The sequence below is a fragment of the Canis lupus genome, chromosome 23, assembly GCF_048164855.1.
Source record: "Canis lupus baileyi chromosome 23, mCanLup2.hap1, whole genome shotgun sequence".
Classification (NCBI taxonomy): Eukaryota; Metazoa; Chordata; class Mammalia; order Carnivora; family Canidae; genus Canis; species Canis lupus.
Genome location: NC_132860.1, coordinates 38,800,099 through 38,815,914, shown reverse-complemented (window position 1 = coordinate 38,815,914; position 15,816 = coordinate 38,800,099). Strand labels below are relative to the sequence as shown.

Below are 15,816 nucleotides of genomic sequence, written 5' to 3'. Positions count from 1 at the left end.
TCTAGGAAATGGCATAGGTTCTCTGAAATTTATAAAGCTCTGTCTTAGCTTGGGCTGCCCTAACAAAACACCATAGACTTAGTGGCTTAACCAACAGACATTTTATTTTTTGTAGTCCTGGAGGCTGAAAGTCTGAGATCAGGAGCATGGCCAGGCTCTGGTGAGGGCTATCTTCCTGGCTTGCAGACAGTAGCCTTCTCGCTGTGTGCTCACACCGCCTTTCCTATGCGCATGCACCTGTGAAGAGGAGAGCTCTGGAGTCTCTTCCTCCCAGCATGAGAGCCCCACCCTCACCACTTTATCTTAACCTCATTACCTGCCAAAGGCCCACCCCCCAGTGGCACTAGGGACTAGGTTTCAACATACGGATTCAAGGAGGGAGCACAAATATTCAGCAACCCTCAACCCTCAATGTTTATCATTGTGATGTTAATAAGGAGAAGGAAAGGGACCCTACAACGAGTCACCAAGACCTTCTAGTTTGGGGGACATACTGAGGGCACCTGCAAAGCTTTCATGCCTCAAGTCCATGGCAGTTCCTAAATTTTTAATAGTGCCTGGTGACATCCAGAATGGAGCAAAGATAGTCTCACCCTTGAGGAACTGCCATGGAGAGGTCTGTCTCCATTAATTCGCATTGTTCCTTAGCATTGGTTAGAGTTTCAGTTTGTCCCTGGGGAACCAGCCAAGGCTAGTGTTCAAAAGGACCTGCCAAAAAGTTACCCAGAAAGACAACAACGGACGCACACACTGCTATCTTTGACTTTTTTTTAAACCGAGAAAACAAACACGCAAAACCCACAACCATTTTCCCAGCCCGTAAGTGCGACTCTCTCTTACCTGAGCCTTCGTGCATAGTAAACAGTGCCTCAGGTATGGAACTAAAATGCTGCCAGCACCCTTTGTTGCTTGGACAATTTTCTTTAGGATACACAGGTCATCTATTTCAAGCCAAAAGCTACAGCTTTTCTGAGACAGGTGAGCAGTGGATCCGATTGTGAGCGAGAACGCTGGGAAGTCGGGTGTTTAAGGTGCCCTTCGGGAGGTCACACCACCTGCCGGTTAGCCCACGCTACCAGCTGACCAGATGTCCCAGCAGAATGCAGGTGCAGAACCTCGTGGCTGCTCAGGCTGCTGGGGGCTTAAGAGTAAGCTCAGCAGGGGTGAACGTGGCTCACACACACACAGAGGCTGTGTCCCCACAGCCCCTGGTTCTTTGGGAAGAAGGATTTTTTTTTTGGGGGGGGGGGATATAAATCAGGGCCTCCACCTCTGCCTGACCAGGTAGAGATGTCCCTGAACACCTGTCTCAAGTCTCCCACCTTCTTCCTCTCTCTTCCTCCTCCTTTCCTTTCTCATGCCCCAAATGGCTGTGTGTTGGAATGGAAGAAGAGGGGTATATTTTGGGTAGGAATTGGGGACTGAATTAATGGAACATATCAGGGTCAATGGAGAATAAGTGCAAGAAGGAAATTCTGGCTTCTTGTCCTTGCTCCCATCTGGACTCCAAAGGCAGCGTGGTAGCAGAGTGGGCACAGTGCTATGAGCTGGTGGCCCTGCTCTCATGTCAGCTCACCTGCTAAAGGTGGGCCAGTCATTTAACTGCTCTGAGTCCCGAGGGTCTCCATCTAGATGGTGAGATGTAACCTTACAGCATCACCATGATGACCCAGTGAGATAGCAAATGTAAAATGCCTTACGAAAGGCATAGAGTACTATTTATGTTAACACTTGCATTAACTGTAACATTAACTACCTGTCATAGCACTTTCTGTGTGCCAAGTACTGAACTAAGTACTATATATTCACTTTTTAAAAATATATTTTGTGTCTCCTAATAACTTTCGGAAGTAGGTGCTATTACTATGCCCATTTTACAGAATTTGTAACTGAGGCACAGAATCAAGAAACTTGCTCAGGATCACAGAGCAAGTGAGTGACGAAGCTGGGATTCAAATCAGAGCATACTAGCTCCAAACTCTGTGCTCTTAACCACACTTCTGTAAACATTAGCTCCAGTCTTGCAAGAAGAAAGATGCGTGGGTCCCGATAGAGTAGATGTTGTCTGCACTATTCCATGGCTTCCCCTCGTCCAGGGGCCTCAGTCCCCTCTACTGGGAGCCACCATCCTTTGTGCGGCCCACCTTGCCTGCCACCTCTCTGGGTCTGCTCCATCTCCAAGATTCTAAAACTGTCCCAGATGAATCCACCTTCCTACCTATTCCACCAGATACTCAGGGCAGGTGCCTCTAGGCTGTTGAATTCTTCTATGCCTTCTCCTCACCTTCATACGACTCCTGTCCTGAAGTCCTATTGATTCTTCCTTCCCAGAGTGTCTCTCACTTTTGGATTCCTGGTGCCAAGTCTCACTGCATGCTGCCTTTCTGTCACAGCGTCCTTTTGACTGCTTGCTGCTCTGCTCTGGCTTCAGTTGACCACACGTCCTGCCTCAAGACAGCTTCCAAGGGCTTTGCTCTGCCCTGTACTGACTTGTTTGGAAAGACTCAGCTACTGCTGCCTGACAACTAGAACCCAACCTGCTTCGCCTGTTGCTTAAGATCTCCTATGTTGAGACCTCTCCAAACTGGCTCTCCCCATTACTTCCCTTCACACATACTGCTGTCCAGGAAAACACAACTCTTCCTTCTTCCTGAAAGTGCCTTGATTTTCCTGTCTCTTTGCCTTTGCTCCAGCCATTCCACCACTGGAAAGGACCTCCCCAGACCACAACCGCCCCACCTTCATTTGCGCCAAAGAAACCCTAATGCCCATAGCAGATACTTCTTTTTAAAAATTAATTAATTAATTAATTTGAGAGAGAGAGTGAGAGAGAGAGAGAGCAGGGGAGGGCGAGAGGAGCAGAGGGAGAGAATCTAAACCCGACACCCCACTGAGCATGGAGTTTGATGCAGGGCTCAATTTCATGACCCTGAGATCATAACCTCAGCCAAAATCAAAAGTTGGTTGCTTAACCAACTGAGCCACCCAGGGTGCCCCCATGCAGATACTTGTTTATGAACATTTTCATGATGCTCTTGTCCTCCTCAGAGTCCTTGTCGCACTGTTCTGTTGCCCTCTGGCCTGGGGAGAACAAACATTTGGATTTCAGATCAACCTGGATTTATATCCCAGGTATCTGGACAGACACATTCCTCTCCCTCACTTCCACCTCTCCCATAGCAATGGAGTCCCAATGTCCTGTCTGGTTCCCTTTTACTTCTCTTATTCTATTTCTCCTCTCTACCCTTATTTTCTAGTTACTTAATGTAGACGGTAGAACATAACATTTAACAAGAAGGGCTCTAGAACCAGCATAACATGAGTTTGAATTCTGACTTTGCCTCCCTTAACTATGTGACTCTGGACAAATCATCTAAGTGTGTTTTGTTCAGGCTCATAATCTATAAAATGGGGCTAGCAGTAGTACCCCTCATGTCATCGTTAATGGAAACGAAGTGGGCTAATGCCATAAAGCTTTCGGCACTGTATCTGGTTCACAGTAAGTAACTAAATGTCCATCTGTCCTTGGTCACATCTCTCCTGTGTGTCAACAAGTTGACTGGAAACCATAAAGCCACTTTATACTTTGCAAAGAGGAGTTGCTGTAGCCAAAGATTAAGAAACCAAACCCCCAGCCAGGCCACACAGTGCTCAGTGGTGACTCAGTGGTCACTACTGGAATGCATATTGGAGACCCACAGCATTTTTCTGTGGGAACCCTCAACATCCTGACTCCACGTCCCTGGGTGCTGTGGCTCGTGTGGTGCTGGGGAGGAGTGTGACTAAGAGAGCCATTTGGCTGTGGTGACTGACTCATGAATGAGGGGGTTGAGCGATGGGGATTCGGAAAGCCCACGCCCCTCTGTGTGTTTCCTGTCAGTACAAGCCCTGTGCCATGGCCTGGGGCTCCCATGGAGGGGTATGTGTAAGTACACCACACCATGGGTCTCCCTGAAGGAAACCACCTGCCTGGACCACCACTCACACCTCCTGTGGCCACCCAAGGCCCTGGGAGGGCAGTTCTGTCCATGGTCTCCTCAGCAGCCCCCTTCCCAGTGGGTCAGCAGGTTGTCACAGAGAATCGAAGCCTACAGGGCTGGGAAGAGCCTTGGGAATGGGGCACAGGGGAGCTCCCTATTTTGCAATTATGAAGACTGATGTCCCACAGGAAGCAGGATAGTTAGCAGTGCAGTCAGGATTGGAACCTGAGAACTGGTTCCCAAGCCTGTGCTCTTTCTGGGAAACCCTGTTCAAGTGGAAGAATGAATCCATTTGGCGGTGGAGCGAATGAATGAATCCGCTTGTGAAGTGCAGACAGAATCACGTCCTGGTGAGCAAGCCCCAGGTACACAGCTTAGCAGAGCCCGAGCTACCTGGCTCTACCCAGCTGTCTGCTTTTGCTTCTTCGCTCCTCTGTTTACAGCTCTGTCCCCAGCAAGCTGTGAGGCCCTGGTGAAGCAGCCCTGCCAGAAAGAGGCTCTACTCAGGCTGCACAATCTGCCCCCAGCCTCTCTCGAACACACTTCCATTAGTTACCCCCTCCATATTACCATGACCTTGGCATCAGGCCCACTGTGGGGCTGTGGACAAAGTGCTTAGCCGCCGGGAGCCTCCGTTCCTTCTTCTGCAATCTTCTGCGCTAAATTAAATGGATGTTTGTATCCAGTCCTGAGAACAGTGTCTGGCGTAGAGTAGGCATATACTGTGCAGTGCCTATTATTTATTGTTACCTATTAGTTTTAAGACCTTCTCTCAGATTGTTTTTATTATGCCACTGGTTCCAGATGCCTCAGGATCGCCTGAGGAGCCCTGTAGACGACACAGCCTGATTTAGTAGGTCTGGAATGGGGTTGGGAATGTTCTTTCACGTTCGTCAAAGATATTCTGATGTGTGTTTGGATTTGGGAACACAGAGCCCCCACCTTGCCCGTTATTTTCCTATCACGAGGGTTGCTCTAGATCTTTCACATTTCTTCATTCTCTACAAAGTAAAGGCAGTTTTATGGGTGGGCTGGACTTAGCTTTGGAAAATTCTGACTGAGGCCTCTAATTTGTATCCAACTTAATGAGCTATGTCCCACCAAGACTCAGACGTGCAGAGAGGGGGAGCCCCATCCTCTCAGGAGGCTGGAGAGCACAGGGGTTGAAAACACCGGGCTTCAGGATTGGAAATCCCTGTGTTTGAATCCAAGGTGTGTCATTTGCTGGCTGTGGGACCTTCAGCAAGTTTCCTTATCTCCCCAGGCAAGCTGCAGGACCCCCATATTCTAAGTGTTTATTACACATTTTGTTCTCCTTGTGATCCAGTACATAGCACCTGCCCCCATGCCCCCTGTTCTGTAGTCTCTTGGCACCCCTACACAGTGATCTGGGCTCGTGGGTGACCTTGCCAGTGCATCGTCTCCAGTGTCTTTTCCATTCACACCCTTCCTGCCAGCCTTGCCTGCCCCTTCCCAGGGTCTACACGGCCCCAGACCTGTTGCCCCCAGGGGCTCCTGGTGAACTATCCCTTCCTCGCAGCACCCCCACGGCCTCCCGACTACCGACAGACCCAGACAGCACTATACAGGCACAAACCTCAGCCTGAAAAGCCCTTCGAAAATCCTGCCGCAGTCCTCTAACAGCTCACTCACGCTTATTAACGTGATTATTCAGGAAATACCTAGTTTTTGGAGGAGAAATGCTGGAGGTTGGTATTCTGAGAAGATGCCAAAGAGTGTGCTTTGTCCAAGCCGAAGGCCTCATTTGATCAAATCTGTTTCATCCTGTTGATTTTTTTTTTGGCATTTGGATGTGTTTGAGGTAAACACCATGGGAGGTTTGGTTTTTTACCTAAAATTATAATGTTGCTTTTGGGCTCGGAAGCCTAAGTTGCTGCTTAATCTCAGTAGCAAAGAAAAGGCCAGAAACACATGCCTAGTGGTCTGTTTCATGGAACCCCAGAAGCAGTGCAATCCACAGCATGATGAGGGACATAGGAGAGTCACTGGGGACAAAATCCACTGAGGTGTCCAGCTCAGGCCGCTGGAATGGGAGGCCAAAGCCTCCAGAGTCCATCAGCATTTATAAAGTGTTTTCAGTCAGGGTCTCATGATCAGAAATCCATACTTCTCCTGCTTACCCTTTTTCCTTTATTAATGCAAGCGGTAAGTCTAGGTGGCTCAGGCCTTTTGTTTATATGTTAGCACGCCCTCGAGCTCTCTTCATTGGAAGAACTTTGTTGGGAAACCCTGTACAGAAAACATATAAAAGCAGTACAAGGTTCCTCAGGGGATTTAGATCTTTACTGTAAGTCATTGTTTGCAGAACCCCTGAAGCTTCCTGGGTTCTGGGGCTCAGAGACAAGCACCCATGTAGGCGTGATTCAGATACAGTTCCCTGCTCCGTGTGTTTCATACAGCTTCATTGTTGTGGTGCAGGTTTAGCATTAAACTTCAGCAGTTTAAATTTGGCTGTTCACATCCAACTTCGATTGCAGTTCCTTGCCCATCAAAGCTGGCTAGGGAGGAGCCTGGCAGTAGTGGGTAGGTGGTAAGCACAGCAAGCAGGGTGATTTCTGCAAGCTGCCTTATTAGGTAAGAATGATTGCTTTGCTTAAAACCTCAGACACCCTGGGCCAGTATCAGGTGGGCCATGTTTGACTTCTGGAAGCATCATCAGAAACCCAGGGCTCAGCAGATACCCAGGATGGTCAGAACTGACTTTAGGATTGGAAGACAGTGTAGACTAGCCAACATTGTTTCTATCAGAGAGGGAAGCCAAAGCTTTAAGTGATTGATCTTCATACAGTGCCTACAGCTCCCTGTGATGAAGGAACTTGTAGCCAGTCTAAGTGTACCAGTTCCTGGTAAATAATAGGAAATCTGACGTGGAAAAAGAACATCTCGTCTAAAGCTTGGCATTTGGTCAACCTTCTTTCTTCAGCTTAAGAGAGTGTTCCCAAGTTTTTAAAAACTGTTTTCTAAAGCTAAGGGCTTCTTTAAGAAAACAAATGATTACGAGCATGGCATCTTTCTCCAGTGTGTTTTGAAGCTCCATAGATAGAGCCGTACCTCTGGGAATAGTCCAGCTGCTCTAAGTGTTGTAACAAAGGAATACAAGTCCAGGGACGTGAACCCGAAATGCTAGACATTCTCATGACCCCTGTGAGAAAGATAGTAGGGCTCCAGTTTCCAAGCCTGGGTTTTCTTTCCCCAAAAGACAAATCATCACTCAGGCCCATTGAATTCTCTGTATAACCAGTCAGCTTTTGTAGAAGCAAGGGGCGTGCATGTGGCTCACAGGCTTCTGTCTATGAGGACTGTTGGGTGTGTCAGTGGAGAACATCAGGGAAGAAAAGTGGACTGGCTCCATGCTCGGGCTAATCAGGTGACAGCCATAGTCACCCTCCTTGTTTGAATTTTTCCATCCCATATTTGCCAATGGGAAATACTAGATTTGGAGGCTTCTCTAAATCCAGTGAAGTTTTTCCTTTGTAGGAAGGACTATAGACTTTTCTATAGGTAACACTGTGAGCCTGGAGGCACAGAAGCCCATAGTTTAGTCAAGGCCCATGTAGTGGAGGGGTTGGAACACCGGTCTACATAAATCCAAAGTCTGTATTCCCACCTCCTGTCTTGGTCACCTAACCCATTACCTAAAAAGGACCTGGGATCCTAGACAGGCAACCAGAACAAAAGCATTATGAAAGTTTCCAGGGAGGACTAATGTCTGAATCAAATTGTAGGCCCTACTCTCAAATCATTTACAAGATCAAGGGCAGACACACTACAGGATGTTGGTTCTCAACCTTGACTACACTGAATTATTTGAATTTCAAATAGTACTAATGACAGGTCCCACCTCCAGAGATTTTGATACAATTTGTCTGGGATATGACCTGGGCACCAGAATTTTTAAATTTTAAATTTAAATTTTACATTTTAAAAGTTCCCCAGACGATTCAGATTTGCAGCCAAAATTGAGAACCACTGCTTAGAAAAGAACAGAAATGGTATCTTAGAATGTAAGGCTGGAGCTGTTTAAATATCTACTGTACCAAAGATAGGATCCAGAAGGGGTTCTAGCGGTCCCAGGAGGGCTGGGGAGGAGGTTGGACACAGGGGCAGGCAACAGAGCTTGGCCAAGGCTGAAAACCAAACTATCATACTAACTACCTATGGTAATCACCGTGGGAGCCAAAAGGTTGACTCTTATGTACAAGCTTGTAATTATTTTGTGTACTTAAACCTTGACTCTCCAAATGGATTGCAAGCCCCCTCAGAGTTTGAGATGCTAATACCCAAAGGACGTCTATCATCTTTGCCATCATCCCCAAACTCTGTTATCTGGAGGACAGGACCGATGATTATTCTTCTTAATCTCCTGGGCTTGCAAAGCACAAGGCCTAGCACATGATGCCTGGACGTGGGGAGGATGGGGCTTCTTCAGCTAAGGACATGGCCATCCCTGGAAAGGATAATATCTTCATGTTAATTTACTCCAGAAACCATTCTGGTTTTGTGTCTGAAATGGGGACTGTGTTTGTGTAGCTGTAACTGAAGCTACTACCCTTTTCTGGCAAGTCCACGGGTCTCTTGCCAGAAGGTCAGCCTCCCTACTTTCCCTTTGGTGCAGGTACACAGGCTTCTAGAGCACAGGAAATCTGCTGGGGAGGATAGCCTTGGCAGAGAAGATGTAAGGAGATTCATGGGGTCCTGCAGGCTGTGATTTAGAGGTTGAATGAGGAGAAAGAGGCAGACTCCACAAGTCAGCAAAAAAGCTGCCAAGAATGTGCTTGCCAAATGGCTGTGTGCATGATCCTCGGAGCCTTGGTCATTTCACTGTGTGTCTGATTGAAAATTATATTTGTGGTCTCGGGCAAGGCAAGAATAAAAGAAATAACATACTTAATATTTGTATGCTTCTGGGCTGAGAAAATTTTAGTTTGGAAAAGCTGTTCTTCCAAAGTTGAAAATCACAAAGGACAAGCAAATTCGGTTAGAATTTTGTCAGAAGTCCAGCAACAGTCCTCGTAGCCATGATACAGAAGGGGATAGAAGAAGGAAATTGAAATTTGTTGAGCAAGTACTTGATTTACAAGTTGTTTTATAAAGAGTAAATCATTTGATACTTGCCACACTCTGTTACCCATGAAGATATTTTCAAAATACAAATACGAGACTATAACCTATCTGCTTGAAGCCCTTCAGTGGCTTTCCAGGACTTTTTGGAAGAGAAAACCAATCCTTGACATGGCCTACAGGGTCTGTGCTATCCATGGTCTGTCTGCTCCAACCACAGCAGTTCTCAGGTGAGCCCTGCTCCTTCCCACTGCAGGGCACTTCTAGGCATGCCTCTCTCTCCCACAACTCACAACCAAAGCCTCTTGTCACCCTTCGGCTGGTTGGTTCTAACTCTTCCTACAGATCCCAAGGGAAGTGTATCGGTGAGGGTCTAGGCAGAAGACTGAATTTACACTTATCTGAACTGAGGGGCTATCCTCTAACAAGCCATTGAATAAGTGCAAAATTATTAACTAGATAAATAAAAAGAATGAAAAGAAGACTCTAAGGTGGGGCTGGGAGACTATGGCCCATTGGCTAAATCCATCTCATGTCAGACTTTGGTGCACTCAGAATGATTTTTCCATTTGTAAAAAGTTGTAAGGAAGTTGTAAAAAGAAGAAGAGAATACAACAGAGATAGCACATGGCCCACAGAGTTTGAAGTATTTGCTGACCGTTTACAGAGAAAGTATGACCACCTCTGCTCTAAGTCATCAAGGAGGTATAATAACTGGCAGATGCAGGTATCATCCCTGGGTCTGTAGGAGCAGAAGTGGGAATTATTACAACTCAGAAACTTAAAGAGGGGGCCCAGAGGCCTCTGACCCGGACCTCTGAGGAGGGGCCACCAACCGGCTGGTGCTGCTTTGTCTGCAGTGGGGTGTGGTGGAGCTGGTGTCCCAAGAAGCGGAAGACTTCCACTTTGTCCACCGAGCCACTGCCCTGGAAGGACCATGGCTGCAGAGTGAAGAAGCTTTGCAAGTACAAGTGCCACTTGCAGGTACGGAAAGCCCACAGAAGCGCCTCAGGATGTGGACAGGAAGGAGCAGTTTCCTTGTCTCCCTTCCAGGTTTTCAGTCCACCTCCCTAGCACCCTCTCAGTAGAGCCCTGCATGAAGACAGTTTGCAAGACGAAATGTGGGCTGCAGAATCCCACCCCCCAGATGACAACACGAGACCATAGGGGGATAGGTTGGGAGCATAATCACTCAATACTTGGTGCGGGAAGCCTTCCCTGAACTTCACGATGTGCTCAGCACCCTCTGTCGTATCTTTATTCCACTCTGTATCTTTTGTCCACAGCTCTTCCTACAGTTATGATTGATAACAGCAAGCACTTACACAGTGCTCACTGTGTGCCAGCACCGTTCTACTTTCCAAGATTAAATCTTCACAAACACCAGAGGTGGATACTCCGTCATCCCCATTTTACAGATATTGAAACTGAGGCATACAGAAATGAAAGAACTTACTCGAGGTTCTACTCTGCTTGCAGGTAGAAGAACCAGCCTTTGAACTTAAGATGGTTTTCCAACTACCCTATGCTGCCCCTTAGTTCCAGTTTTATGTTTGTGAATCTTGATTCAGTGTGTGTCTCCCTCCTAGACTAGCTTCATGAGGGCAGACATCAGATCTCTCCCTGCTGACCGTTTTGTCCCGTGTGCCTGCCACAAGGTCTGGCACACAGGAGGCCCTCAATAAATATTTGTTGAATGGATGAATAAGTGGATGAGGACTGGGAGTCACAGAAAATGTAAGCCAATGTTAACGGTCAGAGCTGGGATTCCAACACAGATCTATTTGCCTCTGGAGCCTATATTCTTCCCAGCCATGAGCTGGCACATGAGTCCTTGCCAGCCAGTGATGCATGACGTTCCTGAGGATGCCCTTGAGGCACTGTAAATTCACCACTGTTCTCTGTATTTTGGACAAATGATAGTGTTCCTTGCGGTCTTTGGGTTATCCAGAATGTGTGACCAGCTATAATTCTGCATTCCCTAATCATGCTGCATGAGAGAAATCACTGTACTCTGTAAATACAGTCACCAAACCCAGGTAGCTGGGCCTTCCAGAAAAGCTTTCTCAGACACACAGTGTGTTAACTAACTCTAGTTATGTCTGATGAGGTGTTTAGCAATGGGGGCGGGGATTCTTAAACTTTTTATTCCACATGCTGTTCACATATTTGGACTTTGTGTTCAATGAGCATACTAAAGAAAATATTTTATTTAAAATATTGAAAAGTAGTGTTCCTTTAGCAAATTGGAACAAAATTAAATGGTGCTCATGACTTCAAGACCACTTTCTTGCCCATTAGCATTTCCTCTGCTGGTTCCCAGGAGTCTGCCTCTCTGGTCTCACCTTCTCTCTACTGAGACAGCTCAAATACTTGCTAGGCTCTGCATGCTGCATTTTATCTTTTCTTGGAATCTTTTGCAATATCATTCTACTTAGAGCAAAGCCAACGTCCCCACAACAGTATATAAGGCACTCTGTGTTCTGGCCCTCAGAGCAGCCCATTTGCCATGCCTTTTTTCATCAGTCTGGTGCCAGAGTAGAAGCTCAGAGGAACTGGAGGGAAAAAGCAGAGAAAGGCAGAAGAGTGGTAGGTTTTACCAACCTTCGTTCATTGATAACCTTTCAACTAACTAATAAAATGTAATAAGTAAAATAGGGCCAGTTTCTACATGGGCTATTTTAAAACCAAGGAAATTGATCTTAGTTCCCCATACTGGTTGTCTCAGATATTCCTATGAACAATAGCAGCTCCAGAAACTCTGTATTAGGTGTGACCTAAGGGCAATCATCTCATTGGATGAGGCATTGGGAGGGGGGAAATAGAGGAGTGGTCTCAAAGCCATATTTGTATGGTAAGCATATTGTTTTTAGTTGATTCTGTGTGTATTCGGTTGGCAAGACCTGTCAGAGAATTCACAGATTTCAAAGTCACTGCTAGTGAAAGTAGGTACTGGATCTCTTCTGGTTAAAACAAGCTTGATCTAGATTAAGTAAAATAGAGAATCAAAGGCTATAGGGGTGTGGGATAGATCCAGTCAGTGGAATTCAGGCAGGCCTGGGGGAATACTGAAACCAGGGCCTGGGAGGCCCTCAGAATGTTCCAGCTTCTTTTCTCTTATTGCCAATAAGTTAATTTCTTCTACTTCTCAGTTTCTCATTGTGGGAAATGTGGCTGCTCCACAGCTCCCAAGTTTACATTAAATTGCCAGTTTCAAAGAGATACTAAGTCAGCCATCTCTTGGTCCCAATACTAAATTATGAGAGAAAGAATGGATTGGTCTAGCCTGAATCGGGTGGCACTCCCTGAGTCACTGGCTGGAGGGAAGAGGTCGCACTGCACATCATGGCTGCTGGAGGGCATGTGGGGTAGTGGTGGTGATGTTGAGCTGGGCAAACACTTCAAAGGTCTCTACTATTTTAAGGAAAAGGCATTTATAATCACCATACGGAAACATGTGGATACCCAGAGTGTTTGATAACTGTGTGCTATTGAACTGGAAGTACCCTGGGAAATTCTCTATTGATTGAGCTGTGGATGAAGCTGTTATTTCTAGAGCAGTGCCTTGGTTATTTGACTCTTGACTGTCTGGTAGCTTCAAACACAGTATGAAACAAAATAATAAAAATAGTAGTAGTTAATAGTAATAATAATAGCAGCAAAGACTTACATTGTACCTTAAACCAGACTGTGTTCTAAGCGCTTTGCTCTTTGTTCATCCATCTAAATTAATCCTCACAACAATGGCATCAGGTAGATACCTGATTATTATTTCCATTTTAGAGATGTGGTCACTGAGGCACAGAGGGGTGAAGTCATTTACTCAAGCTCACAGTGTCATCAAGAGGTGGAGCCAGGATTCAAATCTAACAGCCTAGCTCCAGAGTCCATGCTTCCAGGGGGAATGGTTGGGAATGGCTGAAAGGCTCCAGAGACAGATATACCATGTTGACTCAATTCACCAAATAACCAAGAGGGACTCTTGTTGGCTGATGATGGAAGCTAGAGCCGGGAACAAGAACAGCTGCATCGAAAATTGAAGAGGCAAACAACCATCAAAAAAATATGGGGATACTGGGGTGGCTTGGTGGTTGAGCATCTGTCTTTGGCTTGGGTTGTGATCCTAGGGTCCTGGGATCAAGTCCGGAATTGGGCTCCCTAAGGGGAGCCTGCTTCTCCCTCTGCCTGTGTCTCTGTCTCTTTCTGTGTGTCTCTCATGAATAAATAAATAAAATCTTTAAAAATATATGGATGGAAGGAGAAAGAGACCAGGCAAAAGAGCTGCTGTGAAGGCAGCGTGAAGTTGGCAAACCATGGAACAGAACTGGCAGAAAGAAGAGAAATACCATCCCAGTGTCTTTCAAATTTTGGTCCATAGACCTTAGAGCTCTCGATAAAAATGCAGTTGCCTAGCCCCGACTCTGGACTGAATCAGACACCTGTCAGGTCTCCCAGAAAGCCACATGGTTTAGCAGACACTGTTAGGCACTCTCATTTCATGATTGCCCTGAGTGCACAAGCAGACAGCCTTATGCACGCCCATGACCCTGTAGGCATCACTGGGTATGGCAGCGACTTCCTTTAATCTAGCTACCATGGCAGGGAAGTGTGTAGTACGTTTTTTTAATGACTTCAATTGATAGGATGATCCCAAATGAGAACCCGAACTGCTAAGCTTTGATTCTAGCTCTGTCACAAACTAGCTGAGTGACCAGTGACAGACACTTAATTGCTCTGCAGCTTAAGATTTCTTTTGTTAAGGTTATATATAGGTTAGACTGGATCAACCAACGGTCTCTGGAATATGTCCTTCCACACATGTCCTTCTGTGTGTCCTTCAGCCTGCCCCATCCTCCTCTGGCTATGGCAAAACATTAATCAGTCATATACTTCTGGGTCGCCTGGGTGGCTCACCGGTTGAGCATCTGCCTTTGGCTCGAGGCGTGATCCTGGGATCCTCGGATTGAGTCCCGCACTGGAGTCCCTGAGGGGAGCCTGCTTCTCCCTCTGCCTATGTCTCTGCCTCTCTCTCTGTGTGTCTCATGAATAAATAAATAAAATCTAAAAAAAAAAAAAATCATATACTCCTCACTATGCTCACTTCCCAGCATTAATCACAGTGCCCCAGGTGCCCAAATTGCTTTAAGTTGGCCTTCCAGTTTATTTTTTTTTAATCTTTTTTTTTTTTATTTAAAGCCTTCCAGTTTAAACTTGTTATCTCTAGAATAGATGAACCACAAAGTTCCTGTAAACTCTGAAAATTCATAGCTCTCTGAAAGGAGAAACAAGTAATTTCATTTTTTGCCTTAAAGGTTTCATTTTAATTTATATAAAAATTCATTCAACAAATCTTTTCATATTTTGGTTCTTTTTCTTAAAAGATTTTATTTATTTGACAGAGAGAGAATGAGCAGGAGAGTAGAGGGAGAGGGAGAAGCAGGCTCCCTGCCGATTAGGGAGCCTGATGAGGGACTTGATCCCAGGACCCTGGGATCATGACCTAGGCCAAAGGCAGACACTCAACCAACTAAGCCACCCAGATGCCCCTGTTATCATATTTTGATCTTCTTAATTTTCTCCCTCTCTCCCATTATTCCAATCTGGATTATAATTATGATTTGAATGTTTGTACTGAAAACCCTGTAAATCTTCATTATTCAATTATGCTAAGAGGTTGGATTAACTTGACCTTAAACTTATGTTTTAGGTCAGCTTAAATTTGAATACAGCTTTATTTATAAAGACAAGTTTAAACTTTGAGGATTTGCTATTTTAAAAATAAAAAAAGGAGGGTTGCCTGGGTGGCTCAGTTGGTGAAGTATCTGGGTAAGCCTCTGCCTCTGGCTCATGTCATGATCTGGGGGTCCTGGGATCCAGCCACATGTCAGGCTCCCTGCTCAGTGGGGAGTCTGCATCTTCTTTTCCCTCTGCCCCTCAGCCGTACTCACGCGCGCTCTCTCAAATAAATAAATCTTTTAAAAGAGGGGAAAAAAACCCCTGAATTTTAAGGTATTTTAGGAAAAACATATAAATAAAACCTTTCTGAAGTGTTGAAACCAGGCCTGGCCTGTTGATTACTTAAGAGAAATTCTTAGACCAGTTGTAAATAATTCAAAGTTTTGCATTTTTGTTTAAGAATTCTAAGGATGATGCTTACAAATTAGCAAGTCTAAGGAGAAAAAAAATACAGTACAGTTGACCTTTATTTTTCTTAAGTTCCACGAATTCTGTGCTAGTAAAAACATTGTTTTTTTTCTTCCATTGGCACTGGGTTGAAATTGTTGAAAATAGTGATTTTGCCCCTTTTATTAACCTCAAAGAACATTGTGTCGGGATGGGAAATGAATATTTTAAGCAGGCAAACAATCTTCCCAAAGCAATTATGGAGAAATTTGGAACTGGCATGAGTAGGTGGGTTTTGATATTCTGATCTGGACTTAAAACAGAAACATTTTGGTTCTGGACACTTCTTTGTGAGGTCTGGAAGAGTTCCCTTGACATCCAACTATGTCCTGGATCCAAACCCAGACCGTATTTCCAAGGAGGCCTAGTCAGGGACTTAGGCTGTGTTTCATTATTTAACCAATCACAAGGCCTGAGAAACCTCACACTCTGATGGGAAAATGTACTAAGACAAGTGGCCCTGGGTCAGATGGAGCCCATTATGTAAAACCTCAGGAAATTGGCCTAAGGCCCTGGAGGGCAGAAAGATTGGCTGAATTAGTAAAATGTCTGAATTATAAAATATTTGACC

At 45.5% G+C, this 15,816-nt stretch overlaps 1 protein-coding gene and 1 long non-coding RNA gene across 3 annotated transcripts in view; one reads left to right on the top strand and one right to left on the bottom strand.

Moving 5' to 3' along the window:
• The window catches only part of ME3 (malic enzyme 3), a 186,224-nt gene that overhangs the window by 21,443 nt on the left and 148,965 nt on the right, over positions 1 to 15,816 (top strand). The window contains exon 1 of one of the 2 annotated variants that reach the window (XM_072794954.1): positions 9,929 to 10,046. The exons of the other annotated variant lie outside the window; for it this stretch is intronic. The gene's annotated coding sequence lies outside the window, so the exon portion shown is untranslated. Of the gene's footprint in view, positions 1 to 9,928; positions 10,047 to 15,816 lie in introns of those variants that run through there. 2 annotated transcript variants of the gene reach the window in all.
• On the bottom strand, positions 83 to 1,379 carry LOC140615119 (uncharacterized). Its single transcript, XR_012015791.1, has 2 exons — positions 841 to 1,379; positions 83 to 237 (listed from the first exon to the last, which is right to left on the bottom strand). It is a non-coding gene; the product is annotated as an uncharacterized lncRNA (long non-coding RNA).